The sequence below is a fragment of the Papio anubis genome, chromosome X (genome assembly GCF_008728515.1).
Source record: "Papio anubis isolate 15944 chromosome X, Panubis1.0, whole genome shotgun sequence".
Lineage (NCBI taxonomy): Eukaryota > Metazoa > Chordata > Mammalia > Primates > Cercopithecidae > Papio > Papio anubis.
In genome coordinates, this window is record NC_044996.1 from 91,173,520 (window position 1) to 91,191,002 (window position 17,483).

Consider the following 17,483-nt stretch of genomic DNA (forward strand, 5'->3'; position numbering starts at 1 on the left):
ACAAAAATTATCCAGGTGTGGTGGTACGTGCTTATAATCCCAGCTGCTCGGAGGCTGAGGCATGAGAATAGCTTAAACCTGGGAGGCAGAGGCTGGCAGTGAGCCAAGACCATGCCACTGCACTCCAGCCTGGGTGACAGAGAAAGACTCTGTCTCCAAAAAAAAAAAAAAAAAAAAAAAAAAGCAAGTAAGAAGGATGAAGAAAGAAATCTTCCCTCAGTCTTAAAAACCAGTACCCTAAGACAAAAATATGTCACTAGAGACAAGGAGGGGCATTTTACATGGATAAAAGAGTTAATTCATCAAGACAATATACCAAATACACATCTAACAACAGAGTCCCAAAATACATTTAATAAAAACGGACAAAATTGGAGAAATAGATAATTCAATAATAGCAAAAGATTTCAATACTCCACTCTCAATAATGGAGAGAGTAACTAGACAGAAAACCAACAAGTATATGGAAAACTTGGTCAATACTATCAATCAACTTGACCTAAGTGACATCTACAGAACACTTCACCCAACAATAGCAAAATAGACATTCTTTTCAAGCACACATAGAACATCTCTGAAAAAACAAAATCATATGCTATGCAATAAAACAAATCTCAACAAATTTAAAGAGATTGAAATCATACAAAGCACGCTCTCCTACCAAAAATGAATAAATTAGAAATGAACAACAGGGTAAGGATAGACATACAGGTCAACGGAACTGAGAGTCTAGAAGCCCTAACATTTACAGTCAATTGATTTTCAATATGGAGGTCAAGACCATTCAATGGGAAAAGAAGAGTTATTTCAACGAAACTTGCTGGCACAACTGCAATCCACATGCAAAAGAATGAAGCTGGAACCCGACCTCATACCATACACAGAAATTTAAAAGTGGATCATAGTCCTAAATACAAAAGCTAAAACTATAAAACTTTTAGAAGAAAACATTAGAGTAAATCTCAGTGACTCGGGTCAGACAATGAATTCCCAGCCACAACACTAGAACCACAAGCATAAAAGAGAAAATTAAGAAGCTGCGCCTCAGCTGGGCACGGTGGCTCACGCCTCTAATCCCAGCACTTTGGGAAGCCAAGGCAGGTGGATCACTTGAGGTCAGGAGTTTGAGACCAGCCTGGCCAACATGGTGAAACCCAATCACTACTAAAAATACAAAAATTAGCCAGGCATGGTGGCATGTGCCCATAATCCCAGCTACTCAGGAGGCTGAGGCACGAGAATCACTTGAACCTGGGAAGCAGAGGTTACAGTGAGCCAAGATCACGCCTCTGCACTCCAGCCTGGGCAACAGAGTAAGACTCGGTCTCAAAAAAAAAAAAAAAAAAAAAAAACCAAAAACACAGAGAAGCTTCACCTCATCAAAATTTTAAACTTTTGTGCTTCAAAGGATACCTTCAAGAAAGTGGTGAAGACAACCTACAGGGCAGAAGAAAGTATGTGCAAATCATATATGTGATAGGGGATGGTATCAAACTATATTAAGAACTCGATAATGGCCGGGCACAGTGGCTCACGCCTGTAATCCCAGCACTCTGGGAGGCCGAGGCGGGTGGATCATTTGAGATCAGGAGTTCAAGACCAGCCTGGCCAACGTGGTGAAACCCCATCTCTACTAAAAATGTAAAAATTAGCCAGGCGTGGTAGTGGGTACCTATAATCTCAGCTACTCAGGAGGCTGAGGCAGGAGAATTGCTTGAACCCAGGGGGCAGAGGTTGCAGTGAGCCAAGATGGAGCCACTTCACTCCAGCCTGGGCAAAAGAGTGAAGCTCCATCTCAAAAAAAAAAAAAAAAAAAAAAAAAAGAATATTACTGGGCAATAAAAACGAATGGTGTCAGGTGTGGTGGCACACACCTATAATCTCAGTTACCCAGGAGGCTGAGGTGGCAGGATCACTTGAGCCCAGAAGTTCAAGGCTGCAGTGCGCTATGATCACACCCATGAATAGCCACTGCCTGCTAGCCTGCGTAACATAGCGAGGTCCCATCTCTAAAAAATTAAAAAAAAAAAAAAAGAATGGAGTATTGATATACGCTACAACAAGGATGAACCATGAAGACATTATGCTAAGTGAAAGACGTCAGAGGAAAAGACTGCATACTATATGATTTCATTTATATGAAATGTCCAGAAAATACAAAGCTACAGAAACAGAAAATAGATTGGTGGGTGGGGCTGGGGCATAGGAATAGGATCGACTGCAAATAAACACAAGCAATCTTTCGGGGATGATGGTAATGAACTAAAATTGAGTTGTAATCAAGATTTTACAACTCTATAAATTTACTGAAAAGCATTGACTTTTATATTATATTTGTAAATTCTGTTATATAAATTGTATCTCAATAAAATATGATGTCCTGGCCGGGGCCAGTGGCTAACACTTGTACTCCCAGTACTTGGGCGGGGAGGGGGGCCGAGGCAGAAGGATAGCTTGAGCCCAAGAGTTTGAGACCAGCCTGGGCAGCAGAGGGAGACCCTGTCTCTACAAAAAATAAAATTTAAAAATATAAGCTGAGCATGGTGGTCTACGCCTATAGTTCCAGCTACTAGGGAGGCAGAGGTGGGAGGATCACTTGATCCCGGGAGGCTACAGTGAGCCATGATTGCAACAGTGCACTCCAGCCTGGGCGACAGAGAGAGATTCTGCCTCCAAAAAAATTTTTTTTAAATATGGCTGGGTGCGGTGGTACATGCCTATAATCCCAGAACTCTGGGAGGCCAAGGTGGGTGATCACCTGTGGTCAGGAGTTCCAGACCAGCATAGCCAACATGGTGAAACCCTGTCTCTACTAAAAATACAAAAAATTAGCCGGGCATGGTGGCGGGCACCTGTAATCCCAGCTACTCGGGAGGCTGAGGCAGGAGAAGCACTTGAACCCGGGAGGCAGAGGTTGCAGTGGGGCAAGAACGTGGCACTACACCCCAGCCTGGGGGGAAAAAGGGGAAACCCTTTCTAAAAAAAAAAAAAAAAAAAAAATTCTGAAAGTAAAACATTTTGATGAAAATCAAAACCATCACATTATCAAATATGCCTATTAAAAACTATACTACCCTCCCACCCCTCATTGTGTCCACTCTTATCTTTAGCCTGGCCTCCTGGGTTAAGAATCCCAGGAGGAAAGTAAAGGCCTGACAACAATAAGATGTAATAGCTGGTGACCTAAAGGTAAACAACAAGTAAGAAAAACTAGGCCAAGAACTTCACTAAGTATAACGTATCTGGGGCCATCATGGATTCAATGGCTTTTTTTTTTTTTTTTTTTAAAGATAAGACCTCACTCTGTTACCCAGGATGGAGTGCAGCGGTGCAATCATGGCTCCCTGCAGCCTTGACCTCCCTAGGATCAAGTAATCCTCCCACCTCAGCCTCCTGAGTAGCTGGGACTACAGGCGTGAACCACCACACCTATCTAACTTGTTGTATTTTTTTGTAGAGACAAGGTTTTGCCACGTTGCACAGGCTAGTCTCAAACTCCTGGGCTCAAGCAATCTGCCCTCATCAGCCTCCCAAAGTGCTGGGATTGTAGGCATGAGCCACCATGCCAGGCCTCAATAGCTTCTTAACTACAGTATATGTGGGGCCATCGTGGATCTTGACCATAAAACAGTTTAAGAACATAGCTCAGCTGGGCGTGGTGGCTCATACCTGTAATTCCAGCACTTTGGGAGGCCGAGCACTTGGATCACAAGGTCAGGAGTTCAAGACCAGCCTGGCCAAGATGATGAAATTCTGTCTTTACTAAAAATACAAAAATTAGCCGGGCATGGTGGCAGGAGCCTGTAATCCCAACTACTTGGGAGGCTGAGGCAGATAATTGCTTGAACCCAGGAGGTGGAGGTTGCAGAGAGCCAAGATCACACCACTGCACTCCAGCCTGGGCAACAGAGCAAGACTCCGTCTCAAAAAAAACAAAACAAAACAAAACTCAGGCTCGTGCTCGCTTTGGCAGCACATATACTAAAATTGGAACGATACAGAGAAGATTAGCACGGCCCCTGCACAAGGATGACATGCAAATTCGTGAAGCGTTCCATATTTTTAAATCCCAATATCCATTTTTTCTTTTTTTTTAGACTCTGTCGCCCAGGCTTAATTGCAGTGGTGTGATCACAGTTCACTGCAGCCTTGACCTCCCAGGCTCAAGCGATCCTCCGACTTCAGCCTTTCAAGTAGCTGGGACTACAGGCACATGCCACCAGACTCAGCTAATTTTAAACGTTTTTTGCAGACATGAGGTCAAGCCATGTTGCCCCGGCTGGTCTCAAACTCCTGGGCTCAAGAGATTCTCCCTCCTTGGCCTCCCAAAGTGCTGGGATGACAGTCATGGACCACCATGCCTGTCCCCAAAATTCATTTTTAAAGATAATTCCATTCCAGTTATCCAGCAACTTTGTAAATTAGACTAATTTAATTTAGCCTTGCAACTTAATAGAAACGACTTTGGGCTTCAACATAAAAATATAAGTATTTTCTCTGGCAAAGGTGGGAAAATTCACATTTTCCATGAAAAACTGAGGAAATAACATTAATTAAAACTGAATTCTGGGCGGGCGTGGTGGCTCACACCTGTATTCCCAGCACTTTGGGAGACTGAGGCAGGCGGATCACGAGGTCAGGAGGTCAAGACCATCCTGGCTAACACGATGAAACCCCATCTCTACTAAAAATACAAAAAATTAGCCGGGCGTGGTGGCGGGCGCCTGTAGTCCCAGCTACTCTGGAGGCTGAAGCAGGAGAACGGCGTGAACCCGGGAGGCAGAGCTTGCAGTGAGCCCAGATCGCGCCACTGCACTCCAGCCTGGGCCACAGACTGAGACTCCATCTCAAAAGAAAAAAAAAAAAAGCAAATTCCACTCCAAAGTCAGTATATTGACCATAGAAGATTCACATGTTCCTTTTGCAGTCTTTCAGCTTTGTGGTTCTGACCACAATCAATGATCACAAACATATGAATAACTCACTGCCTCACAGTAAAAAACTGAGTCTTGGTTCTCATAAACTAATATAAGACCTGACTGAACATAAAAATATTTGAGGCCGGGTGCGGTGGCTCATGCCTGTAATCCCAGCACTTTGGGAGGCCAAGGCGGGTGGATCACGAGGTCAGGAGATCGAGACCATCCTGGCTAACACAGTGAAATCCCGACTCTACTAAAAATACAAAAAATTAGCCGGGCGTGGTGGCGGGCGCCTGTAGTCCCAGCTACTCTGGAGGCTGAGGCAGGAGAATGGCGTGAACCCGGGAGGCAGAGCTTGCAGTGAGCCGAGATGGCGCCACTGCACTCCAGCCTGGGGAACAAAGCGAGGCTCCGTCTAAAAAAAAAAAAAAAAAAAATATATATATATATATAAAATATATAAACAATATATAAATATATATAAATATAAAAATATATATATAAATAAATATATTTGAGGGGATTCTTCAAAATCCATTCAATTTGGAGGATGTTAAAATATAAGAGTATTTAAATATATTTATGTAGAGTTATTAAAACACACTCGGAATGAGCTATTACCAAAGTGAATTTATATTTCCCGGAGTTTTAAAAATATTATTTTGGCAATTATAGGTACTGATGAGAAGAAATTAGAACCACAAAGAGGCGAGTCTAGAAATAGCATTTTTCTTCTCTTATTTCCTATCCCAGATCCTTAGGAGTTGAACTACCTTCATATGAACAGAAACCCCATCTCTACTAAAAATACAAAAAAAAAAATTAGCCGGGCATGGTGGCACACGCCTGTAGTCCCAGCTACTTGGGAGGCTGAGGCACAAGAATTGCTTGAGCCCAGGTGGCAGAGGTTGCAATGAGCCGAGATCACGCCACCACACTCCAGCCTGGGCGACAGAGTGAGACTCAGCATCAAAAAAAAAAAAAAGAAAAGAAAAGAAAAGAAAACAATGAGGGGTGAGCACCAAACCTAGATACGTGGCAATATAAAAATAGAGATCATCTCTTTCTTGAGGTTCAAAGAACTTTAGGTAGATGTCGGAACACAGATCGTCTTCTGTGCAAAATACTTCCAAGCCCTATAAATTCAGAAAGAAAAGAAAAAAATAAATAGCATTGTATTCATCTTGCAATCCCAATATAAGTATATAATTACAAAAACTTTCAGTTAAACCTTTGTTTTTTATTTTTATATCTTATATTCCTATTTTCAATATATAAATTTAACTCAGTGATATATATATACATATATGTGTGTGTATATATATGTACGTTGTGTTTATAAATGTTCTGGGAACAAGATAGTATCTCAGCTAAACTTTGTAAATCACCTTGGGTATTGAATATTTTCATTAATAATAGCTTTTGTGAACTTATTATTTTGAAATTCAAAATTAGCTGATCCACAAAAAAAAAAGAACACAAGCTTGGCTGGGAGTGGTGGCTCATGCCTGTAATAACCCCAACACCTGGGGAGACTGAGGCTGGCAGATTGCTTGAGCTCAGGAGTTCAAAACCAGCCTGGACAACATGGCAAAACTCTGCCTCTACAAAAAATAAAAAATTAGCTGGTTGTGGTATTGTGCGCCTGTAGTCCTCGCTACTTAAGAGGCTGAGGTAGGGATGATCACCTGAGCCCAGGGAGATTGAGGCTGCAGTGAGCTGTGATCACACCACTGTACTCCAGCCTGGATCACAGAGTGAGACTCTGTCTCAGAAAAAAAAAAAAAAAAGGAACACATGCTCTGGAGTGGGAGAAATCTGGAATCAAATATTGGTTCTGCCTTTCAACCTTTGGAAGAGATTTCGGGCAAATTATTTAACCTCAATAATTCTTGATTGCATTTGTGAAATCTCACAGGACCAATATGAAAATACACATATAAAATATTTAGCACAGTGCCAGGCACAACATAATAATCAATAAATGCAAGCTTTTATTTTCTACGTCTCAATAACCCCTAGGGACAGCACTATATTAAAGTACTCTTCAACAATACTCCAGAAAACATTAAATGATTTTCAGGAGACTCTACTTAGGAAGGCAGAAAACCACATATTTTCTAAAGTTTTTCAGTAATGAACCATGTTGGCATTGCCAAAGGGATATGCTCCAGTGACCAGGATAGTATCTCTTCTACATTCAGCAATGTAGAAACATGGCCTAGTGAGAAAGTTTACAAAAATCAGGCCTCAAACCTGGAATCTCTTACTAAGTTCACAGTTATATATAATTACCTACATGTAGCCATTTTTCCTTCATAAAATGATAAATACACTTATCTAAGCTCTAGGAATATATATAAAGACAACTGTGGCTGGGCACAGTGGCTCACGCCTGTAATCCCAGCACTTTGGGAGGTCAAGGTAAGTGGATCACCTGAGGTCAAGTGTTCGACACCAGCCTGACCAACATGGCGAAACCTCGTCTCTACTAAAAATACAAAAATTAGCTAGGCATGGTGGCACGTGCCTGTGATCCCAGCTACTGAGGAGGCTGAGGCATGAGAACTGCTTGAACCCTGGTGGCAGAGGTTACAGTAAGCCAAGATCGCGCCACTGCACTCCAGCCTGGGCAATAGAGCGAGACTCCATCTCAAAAAAAAAAAAAAATAGCCAGGCATGTTATGTGCCTGTAGTCCCAGCTACTTGGGAGGCTGAAGTAGGAGGTTTGCTTAAGCCTGGGAGGTTGAGGCTGCAGTTAGTAGTGATTGTGCCACTACACTCCAGTCTGGGTGACCGAGACCCCGTCTCAAAAAAATAAAAGACATATATCTACATATATAAAATACAATATATGTAATATATTTATATATATATATACACACACATATACATACATATAATACAATCATATGGCTCAAATATCAAATAAAGAAGTTTATAAAGGGCAGGCTTATTCCCAACTCTATCTCCCTTCCATTCAATTCCATTCGCCCCACCAACAGGTAACCACTCAACAGATTCTTGTGTATTCCTCCAGAATCTCTTCAGGCAAATTAACAAATATATGTTCTCTCCTTCCCTATCTACACAAAAAGTAACACAGTACACACCAAGCTCTTTTTATAGTCATAGTAACTTAAGATACATGTTTTTCCTTTTCAGTACATACAAGTTTCTCATTCTTATTTTGTAGTATTCAATTGTTTGCTATTATAAATAACATTGTAGATTTCATTGTACATATGTGTGTGTATGTGTGTGTGTGTGTGTATCCCTGAACTAGAATTGCTAGATCAAAGGAAATTTTTTTTTTTTAAGACAGTCTCGCTCTGTCGCCCAGGCTGGAGTGCAGTGGTGTGATCTCAGCTTACTGCAACCTCCACCTTCCGGGTTCAAGCAATTCTCCTGCCTCGGCCTCCGGAGTAGCTGGGATTACAGGTGCACGCCACCATGCCCGGCTAATTTTTGTATTTTCAGTACAGACAAGGTTTCACCATGTTGGCCAGGCTGGTCTCGAACTCCTGGGCTCAGGTGATCTGCCCACCTCAGCCTCCCAAAGTGCTGGGATTACAGGTGTGAGCCACTGTGCCCTGTCAAGATCAAAGAAAATTTGCATATTTATTTTTTAAACTTTTATTTATTTAAGTATACTAATATATTCAGAATAACGTATGTAATACATGTGTATCTTTATATAATGCTGCCAAATTACCTTCCATGGGCAATGTACCAATTTAAACTCCTACCTCCAACGTGTGAGTGTCTCTTACCCCACAGTCTTGACAACAAAGAGTGTTATCAAACATTTTGATTTTTAACACTCTGATAAGTTTAAGCAAGGAATCTCAGTGTGGTTTCAATTAGCATTTATCCTACACACGAGGGCAAGCATCTTTCTCATAAATAATCGTTAAAGTCAGGAATAAGCCAAGATTTCCTACTACCAACTGAGGAAATAAAACAAGACCTACAAATGTTAGAAAGTAGGAGACAAAACTCAAAACTTACAGACTACATGTTTATCTATCTAGAAAATCCAAGAAAATCAACTAAAAAACTATAACTAACAAGGAACTAACAAGAGCTCAGAAAACAGGCCAAAGACAAAATCAACATACAGAAATCTGCCATATATCTCAGTAATCATTACAAAATGTAATTTTAAAAAACGACTATCGACCAGGCGCAGTGGCTCATGCCTGTAATCCCAGCGCGCTGGGAGGCCCAGACGGGTGGATCACCTGAGGTCAGGAGTTCAAGGCCAGCCTGGCCAACATGGTGAAATCCCGTCTCTACTAAAAATACAAAAATTAGACGGGCGTGGTGCCGGTCGCCTGTAGTCCCAGCTACTGGGGAGGCTGAAGCAGGAGAATTGCGTGAACCCAGGAGGCAGAGCTTGCAATGAGCCGAGATTGTGCCACTGCACTCTGGCCTGGGTGACAGAGTGAGACTCTGTCTCCAAAAAAAAAAAAAAAAAAAAGTAAGTACAAGTGGCCAATACATGTACGGTAAGGGGATTGCTCAAACTCATTAGTAAACACAGGGGTACAAACTCAAATGATTCAGTATCATTTTTCATCTATCAGGATGCAAAAAATAAATATCTGTTAAATTTGAGAATTGTATAAGAAATTTGGTATTCCATGCACTGTTGGCAGCTAAACTGGAATAGCCTTTTCATAGGGCAAATTCCGAGTACCTAGTGCATAACTGTCACCCAGCAATTCCAATCCTTAGTAGTATCGCTTGAGAAATATTCCTGCATGTGAACAAATATGTAGGTACAGGGCTTTTTAAAACTGAAACATTGTTTTAAATAGCAAAACAAACAAACAAACAAAATCAACCTGAAAAGAACTTAAATATCCATCTATAGGAGAATGGTGAAATAAACATGGTACATCCATACTGTGAAATAATAAGCATCTGTTTAAAAAATTCAAGATGGATATATATATATACTGATATATAAAAATCTCCTACATATGTATACTATAAGGTGAGAAAAGTAAGTTGTAGTACAACATGTATATTACATCTACATACTATTTGTGTTAAAAAAAACACCACAAAACTGTATTTCTAAAGGTACTCACATATGGGTGAATGCATATAAAAAAGACTAGAAAGATATACTCTAAACTGATCCTACTAGTCAAAGCTAGAGAAGCACATAGGAAGAAATACTATGTATTAATCAAAAATAATGACGTGAACATATATATAAACACTGATATGAAAAGAGCCCTAAGTGACAATCTTTGGGAGAAAAATCATAAAATATATATCACATACTTGTTATTTGTATATGTACAAACATATGCATGTAAATACAGAGAAAAAAGGACTATATTCCACAACCAACTCTTTTTTTTTTTTCTTTCATCCTTATTTTGGCAACCATGGAACCAACTCTTAACCAATGGTTATCTACGGGAGGACAGGAAGTTTGGTTAAAAGGTGTTTTAATCTAATGCTGTATTACTTTAATTCTTTAAAGAAGAGTTGCCCATTAACAATCTGTACAAAAGAATCAGTTAAAAAGGCCAGGCGCGGTGGCTCATACCTGTAATCCCAACACTTTGGGAGGCTGAGGCAGGAGGATCGCTTGAGCTCAGGAGTTTGAGACCTGTTTGGGCAACATAGCAAAATCTCATCTCTATTTTTACAATAAAACAAAATACTGGCTGGATGCGGTGGCTCACACCTGTAATTCTAGCACTTTGGGAGGCCAAGGCGGGTGGATCATCTGAGGTCAGGAGTTCAAGACCAGCCTGGCTAACATGGCAAAACCCCACCTCTACCAAAAATACAAAAACTAGCTGGGCGTGGTGGCATGCACCTGTAGTCCCAGCAACTCGGGAGGCTGAGGCACAAGAATTGCCTGAACCTGGGAGGCAGATGTTGCAATGAGCTGAGATCTCACCACTGCACTCCAGCCTGGGTGACAGAGTGAGACTGCGTCTCAAAAACAAAACAAAACAAAACAAAACAATAAAATAAAGCAGAAAGACAACTCACGGAATGGAAGAAACTGTTTGCAAATCACATATCTGATTAGGGTCTAGTATCTAGACTATATATATTTTTTAAAAATTCTTACAACTCAACAATAAAAAGACAACCAACCACATTTTTTAATGGGCAAAGAACTTAAATAGACATCTCTCCAAAGAAGAAATACAAATAGTCAACAAGCCATGAGAAGCTGCCCAATATCATTAGGGAAATACAATTCAAAACCACAATGAGATACCAGTTCATACCCATTATGATGGCTATTTAGAAAGAAAAATAAATAAAAATATTTTTTAAAAAAACAAGTAAAAAACAGAAAGCAACAAGTAAGTGTTGGTGAGGATGTGGAGAAATGGAACCCTCATACATGGCTGATGGCAATGACAATTGGTGCAACTGTTATGGAAAACAGTTTGGTGGTTTCTCAACAAGTCAAACATAGGGCCGGGGACAGTGGTTCATGCCTGTAACCCCGGTATTTTGAGAGGCTAAGGCAGGAGGATCACTTGAGTTCAGTTTATGACCAGCCTGGGCAACGTAGGGAGACCTTGTCTCTACCAAAAGTAAAAAATTAGCCTGGTGTGGGGCATGGTGGCACACACCTATAGTCCCAGCTACTCAGGAGGCTGAGGTGGGAGGACTGCCTCAGCCTGGGTGGTTGAAACTGCACTAAGCCATGATCATGCCACTGTACTCCAGCCTGGGCAACAGAGCCCTGTCTCAAAACAAAACATAACATAGGATTACATATGACCTAGCAGTTGTGCTCCTAGGTATACCCAAAATAAATGAAAACAGGTATTCAAACAAAAACTTGTATGCAGATATTCATAGCAGCACTATTCATAAAAGCCAAAAGGTAGAAACATCCCAAATATCCATGAACTGATAAATGGATAAACAAAATATGATATATCCATAGAAAGGAATAATACTCAGCCATAAAAGGGAATAAAGTAATGCTACATGCCACAACACAGATGAATCTCAAAAACATGCTGAGTGAAAGCCAGACACAAAAGGTCATATATTATATGATTCCATTTACGTGAAATATCCAGAATAGGCAAATATTAATGGTAACCTGGGACTTGGAGGAAGGGAGAATGGGGAGTGACTGCTTACTGGGTACAGAATTTCCTTTTGAGGTGGTGTTAGCTGCACAACATCATGAAGTTACCTAATGCCACTGTACAACTGTACACTTTAAAATGGTTAAAATGGGGCCAGGCACAGTGGCTCATGCCTGTAATCCCAGCTCTTTGGGAAGTCAAGACAGGCAGATCACCTGAGGTGAGGAGTTGGAGACCAGCCTGACCAACATGGAGAAACCCTGTCTCTACTAAAAACACAAAAATTAGCCAGGCGTGGTGGTGCATACCTGTAATCCCAGCTATTTGGGAGGCTGAGGCAGGAGAATCACTTGAACACAGGAGGCAGAGGTTGCAGTGAGCCAAGATCATGCCACTGCACTCCAGCCTGGGTGACAGAGAGAGACTCCGTCTCAAAATAAATAAAATAAAATAAAATAAAACGGTTAAAATGGTAAATTTATGTTACATTAATTTTATCACAATTTTTTAAAGTTACTATGCTAACAGCCTGGCTAACATTGTGAAACCCTGTCTCTTCTAAAAATACAAAAATTAGCCAGGTGTAGTGGCAGGCACCTGTAATCCCAAATACTCAGGAGGCTGAGGCAGGAGAATCGTTTGAACTCTGGAGGCAGAGGTTGCAGTGAGCCGAGATGGCGCTATTGCACTCCAGCCTGGGTGACGGAGAGTCCGTCTCAAAAAAAAAAGTTACCATGCTAAAACACAGAAAACAATCTACTTCATTTCTTTCGGCCGGGCACAGGGGCTCACGCTTGTAATCCCAGCACTTTGGGAGGCCAAGGAAGGTGGATCACAAGGTCAAGAGTTCGAGACCAGCCTGGCCAATATGATGAAACCCCGTCTATACTAAAAATACAAAAATTAGCCAGGCGTGGTGGCATGCACCTATAATCCCAGCTCCTTGGGAGGCTGAGGCAGGAGAATAGCTTGAACCTGGGAGGCAGAGGTTGCAGTGAGCCGAGATCGCACCACTGCACTCCAGCCTGGGTGACAGAGCAAAACCCTGTCTCAAAAAAAAAAAAAAAAAGTTAATGAGAAAAATATATCCCTGAAAGGGCATTTAAACTCATTTCTGCAGTGAGTCAATCTCAACATTTGCCAAACCAAATCTCATAACAAGCTCTATCAAAACAATTAAAAATTGTATCAATTCTACTTTTGAAGCTTTAAAATTTCTGAATGAATGTCTTATAGATGTTTTTTAGTCATCAAATGTCCCCTAACGGCATCATAAATGTTATGATCTCAAACAAAGATGGAAAAGACCCACTCGTTTGAAAGAATTCTGGCTTTTGGCCAAGAGACAAAATCAAGTATATCTGTAAATAGAGCTCGTCTACTTATATTGAGAGACTGAGAAAGGAGGGTCTTTTTTTTTCTTATACCCAATTCCTTCCCCACAAAAACATACACAAAAATTTAAGCCCTCCAGGAACAACAGTTAACTGTGGCCTGTCGGGGAGGCGGAAGGAGGGGAGAGTACTAGGGAAAAGAGCCAACTCATGCTGGGCTTAATACCTGGGTGATGGGTTGGTAGGTGCAGCAAACCACCATGGCACACGTTTATCTATGTAACAAACCTGCACATCCTGCACATGTACCCCAGAACTTAAAAAATAATAAAATAATTATTTTTTAAAAAATCAGTTAAATATACTAATAAGTATTATTTAAAAATAAAAAAAATTAAGCCCTCTGTTAATTATTTTTATTTCAATTATCTGACTAGAAATCTGATAGCGGCCGGGCGCGGTGACTCATGCCTGTAATCCCAGCACTTTGAGAGGCTGAAGTGGGCGGATCACTTGAGGTCAGGAGTTTGAGACCAGTCTGGCCAACGTGGGGAAACCCCATCTCTACTAAAAATACAAAAATAAGCCAGGCATGGTGGCGCGTGCCTGTAATCCCAGCTACTAGGGAGGCTGAGGCAGGAGAATTGCTTGAACCTGGGAGGCGGAGGTTGCAGTAAGCCAAGATCACGCTGCTGCACTCCAGCCTGGGTGACAGAGCGAGACTCTCTCTAAGAAATAATAATAATAACCATTATTTTCTTTACTTCTGTCTACTCTGGTTCTTTGCAGCCACTGGCTTTATCATTTACTGGCTCAGCAATGAACAATACAGAAAAAACAGAAACTCTATGGAAGAAAGTTAAGTCAACACTACAGAAATCTAACTCTTAAAACTATAATTATATAAGCAAACGTAAACCTGTGATATGAAGATCAACAATGGTCTAGAAGTCAGAATTCCGGGGCCCACCAGTTACTAGGGCAAGTCTTGTTTTTCTGGGCTTCATTTCTCTTTCAGATAGAAGGAGAAAAATGCCTTTCCTACCTGCCTCCCAACCGAAGTGCCGTAATAAAATTATGTACAAGGTATGACAGAACTCTAAAGAGGGAGACCTAACCTAGCTTGGTGGAGTTTTTGAAAAGGAAGAAAGGGAAACCAGGAAAGGCTTTCAGGAATAGCTGGTGACAGATGTTAAGTTTTAAAAGCATGAGTTCAAATTCAAGAGAAGGGGGAGAGAAAGCATTCCAGGTAGAGGGGGACATCAGAAGCAAAGGCAGAAACACCATAAATCTGTTTGTTATTCCCCTTCTTAAACAATCAAGAGTTCCTAATTCACCCCAGCCTCAACCTAAGATTCCAGCCTTATCTCATTCCATTCTCCAAATATACCATGCTTACACTTTCAAGACCCAAAATGTGAATGCCCTTCACTCTAGAAACATCTAGTTCAAAAAACTGGGAGACCGCCTTGCCTGGTTGAGTTAGTGCAACATTTCCAGGCTCTTATAGTGCCTTTATACTTCTACTGTACTATTTAATACATTAAGTATTCATCTCAATCTGAGAGACTATGAACAGAATATGACCTTCTGTATTCGAACTGTGGGTAGCCTAAACAAGGATTACACTCTTTCCAATATCAAAGCAGAATAAAAGAAAAACAGCATGGGAATGTTCTCAAGTTTGCAACATTTCCAAGAAAACTAAATATATATCAGTAAAATTTGTAAAAAATAATCACAAAACATTAAAATCCATAACCATTAATCTTGACCCAGAACAGAATGAGACCAGGACAAGACATCCTTATCAGAAGATAAGTATTCAGAGAACAAAATGTTCACGTAATCTGTTGTAATTTAAACTCACACCAAAAAGCGAATGCCAATTTTCAAACAAGATAAATTCGGAATGACCAAAAAAATCATGTACAATTATTTTAGTTCAAAGTCAGCTTTAGTGGATTTTTTAAGACAGAGTCTCGCTCTGTCGCCCAGGCTAGAGTGCAGTGGCACAATCTTGGCTAGCTGCAACCTCTGCCTCCCGGGTTCAACAGATTCTTCTGCCTCAGCCTCCCAAGTAGCTGGGATTACAGGCATGCTCCACCACGCCGGGCTAAGCTTTAGTGCATTTTTGCTATCCTTTAATGCAAGGTATCTTTCCCTTGAGCTGTCGAGTTTAAACAATTTTTAAACACATCAATCCAAAGGATAGAAACTCTAAAAGACACCTGCTGCTCTGTCACATACTAAGACCTCTTCAAAAGTTCTCTTGGTATTACAACTTACTATAGATGAAAAACAGATAACGATATCTCCAAAAATTGGATACAATCACTACTATGCAGAAGATTTTCACAACTCAAAGGCTGTTTTATTCATATAATTGTCTCAATCAACAGTAACTCTTAAGAAAAAATAGCCATACTACTCGCATCTGTTTTGAGGGTTCAGTCTCATTTTAACAAAGTCTCTCAACTCCCAAGATACGGAGATACACACGTGCAGGATTTCCACCCACACCTCATTATATAAATGTTTCACCACTCTTAACTAGTCAAACAAAACCTCTTCAGTACAGTGAAGCCACCTCACCACTTTCATCCTCACCTATCATACCATCTCCTCCCCATCCCCAACCTGTCAGTCACACAACACACACCACCCCTTCCCAAATAACACCTCAGAATCTCCTTGAACCTAACACATTTACACAACAAGCCAGCAATATTCCTCACCCCATCCAGTCCCTCACACATTAGCTGAACCTCTTAATTAAATCTACTCTTTCCTTCATCCTATTCCCATCAATACAACTGAACTTCCCACACCCGAAGCGATCTTCCCTTTCAGTAGCTTCAATCTCACTTAAGTGATCACTCAGTCCTTTGTCAACCGTCTCCTGGTCCCCGTCCTGTATCCTCCTCACCTTCCCCGTCCCCTGGTCTTCCATCAGCTCCCAAAGTTGTCACCCCTCAACAACAACCAAAAAAAAAAAAAAAAAAAATCAAAAACAAAAAACAAAACAAAACAAAAACCGCACCTCAGCCTCAAACCTGCCCTTCCCCACTTTCCCCCTTTTCATTTTCCTCTCCGCCTATTCAGCGGTTTCGACAGCCCCTTAGCCCCGAGCCCGACCTCGTCCGGTACCGACTGGTGAACGCACTCACCCTGCCTCGGTCAAGCCGCCCCCCGCTAGGGCGCTTACTCCTAACAGACTCTTGGCCGCCGCTGCCTCCCTCCATTCATCCCTGGCCCATTCATCTCTCAGCCCGATCCCAGACACGCCCCCCGGCCTCCTCCCTCTCTCCTAGCGCCCCGGCCGGCCCGGGACCCTCACCAGATTAGAGGCTCTCGCAGAGGAGGACTCTCTGACTCTTTTCGCTTCTCCCTCGCCCTCTCTCGAGCCTCCTCTCGCCCCACGACAAGCCACACCGTAGAACAGAAACATACACACACACCGCCTCCTCCTCGATCGCCTCCTCCGATGCTTCTTACTCCTCTCCTCGATGTCTCGAGCTCCGCTCCGCGTCGTGTGCGCTTGCGCGCGTGAGCGTCTCCCCGCGAGCCCACCGGGCCAGCTACGGCCGGTAGGTAAAGAGCGGGCGGAGAGAGGGGAGCAGGGTACGAGCCCGAGCTCGCGCTCGGCCCGGAGCTGAGCAGACGCACGCGTACTCCAGCCAGGGAATTCGGACGGGTAGGAGAGAGGGGCGGAGGGGGGCGGGGAAGGGAGGGGAGAACAGCAGAGGGGGAGGGGCGGAGAAAGCCAACGGAGCAGCCCCAACTCGGAACCGCCTCTATCGCGGCGAGGTGCCGAGTGGCCAGCCAACGAGAGTGCGCGCACGCCTCCCGCCCCCTCGGCGCCGCGGGAGACAGGGATGCGCGTCGAGGAGAAAGGCTTCTCCCCCTTGCAAAGAGAAAACCTCTTAGAGGAAGCACGCGCGACACCTCCTGTGTGTTCCGAAGCCCTCTCGCTCTACCCTCTCCCCTCAGAGAAGAAGAAGAAAAGTCCAAGCACACACTACTTCCTAGCCCCCCACTGCCCACCCTTGGGTCTTCGCGAGCCTCTGAATGCGGTAGCACCGCTGTTAGGAGGTGATACCCGCCGGCACCTTTTCGCCCGCCACCCCTAA

General features: G+C 42.4%; 1 protein-coding gene and 1 non-coding gene across 7 annotated transcripts in view; one reads left to right on the plus strand and one right to left on the minus strand.

Annotated features, from left to right (window-relative positions):
• The window catches only part of WNK3 (WNK lysine deficient protein kinase 3), a 165,693-nt gene extending 148,598 nt beyond the window's left edge, over positions 1–17,095 (minus strand). For 2 of the 6 annotated variants that reach the window (XM_021932695.2, XM_009197680.4), the window contains exon 1: positions 5,950–6,181. The gene's annotated coding sequence lies outside the window, so the exon portion shown is untranslated. Of the gene's footprint in view, positions 1–5,949; positions 6,182–16,690 lie in introns of those variants that run through there. The other 4 variants (XM_031660810.1, XM_021932693.2, XM_021932692.2 and 1 more) reach the window with 4 other exon arrangements.
• Positions 3,958–4,064, plus strand: LOC116272324. Its single transcript, XR_004181024.1, has one exon. It is a non-coding gene; the product is annotated as a U6 spliceosomal RNA (small nuclear RNA).
• Positions 17,096–17,483: the final 388 nt, after the last annotated feature.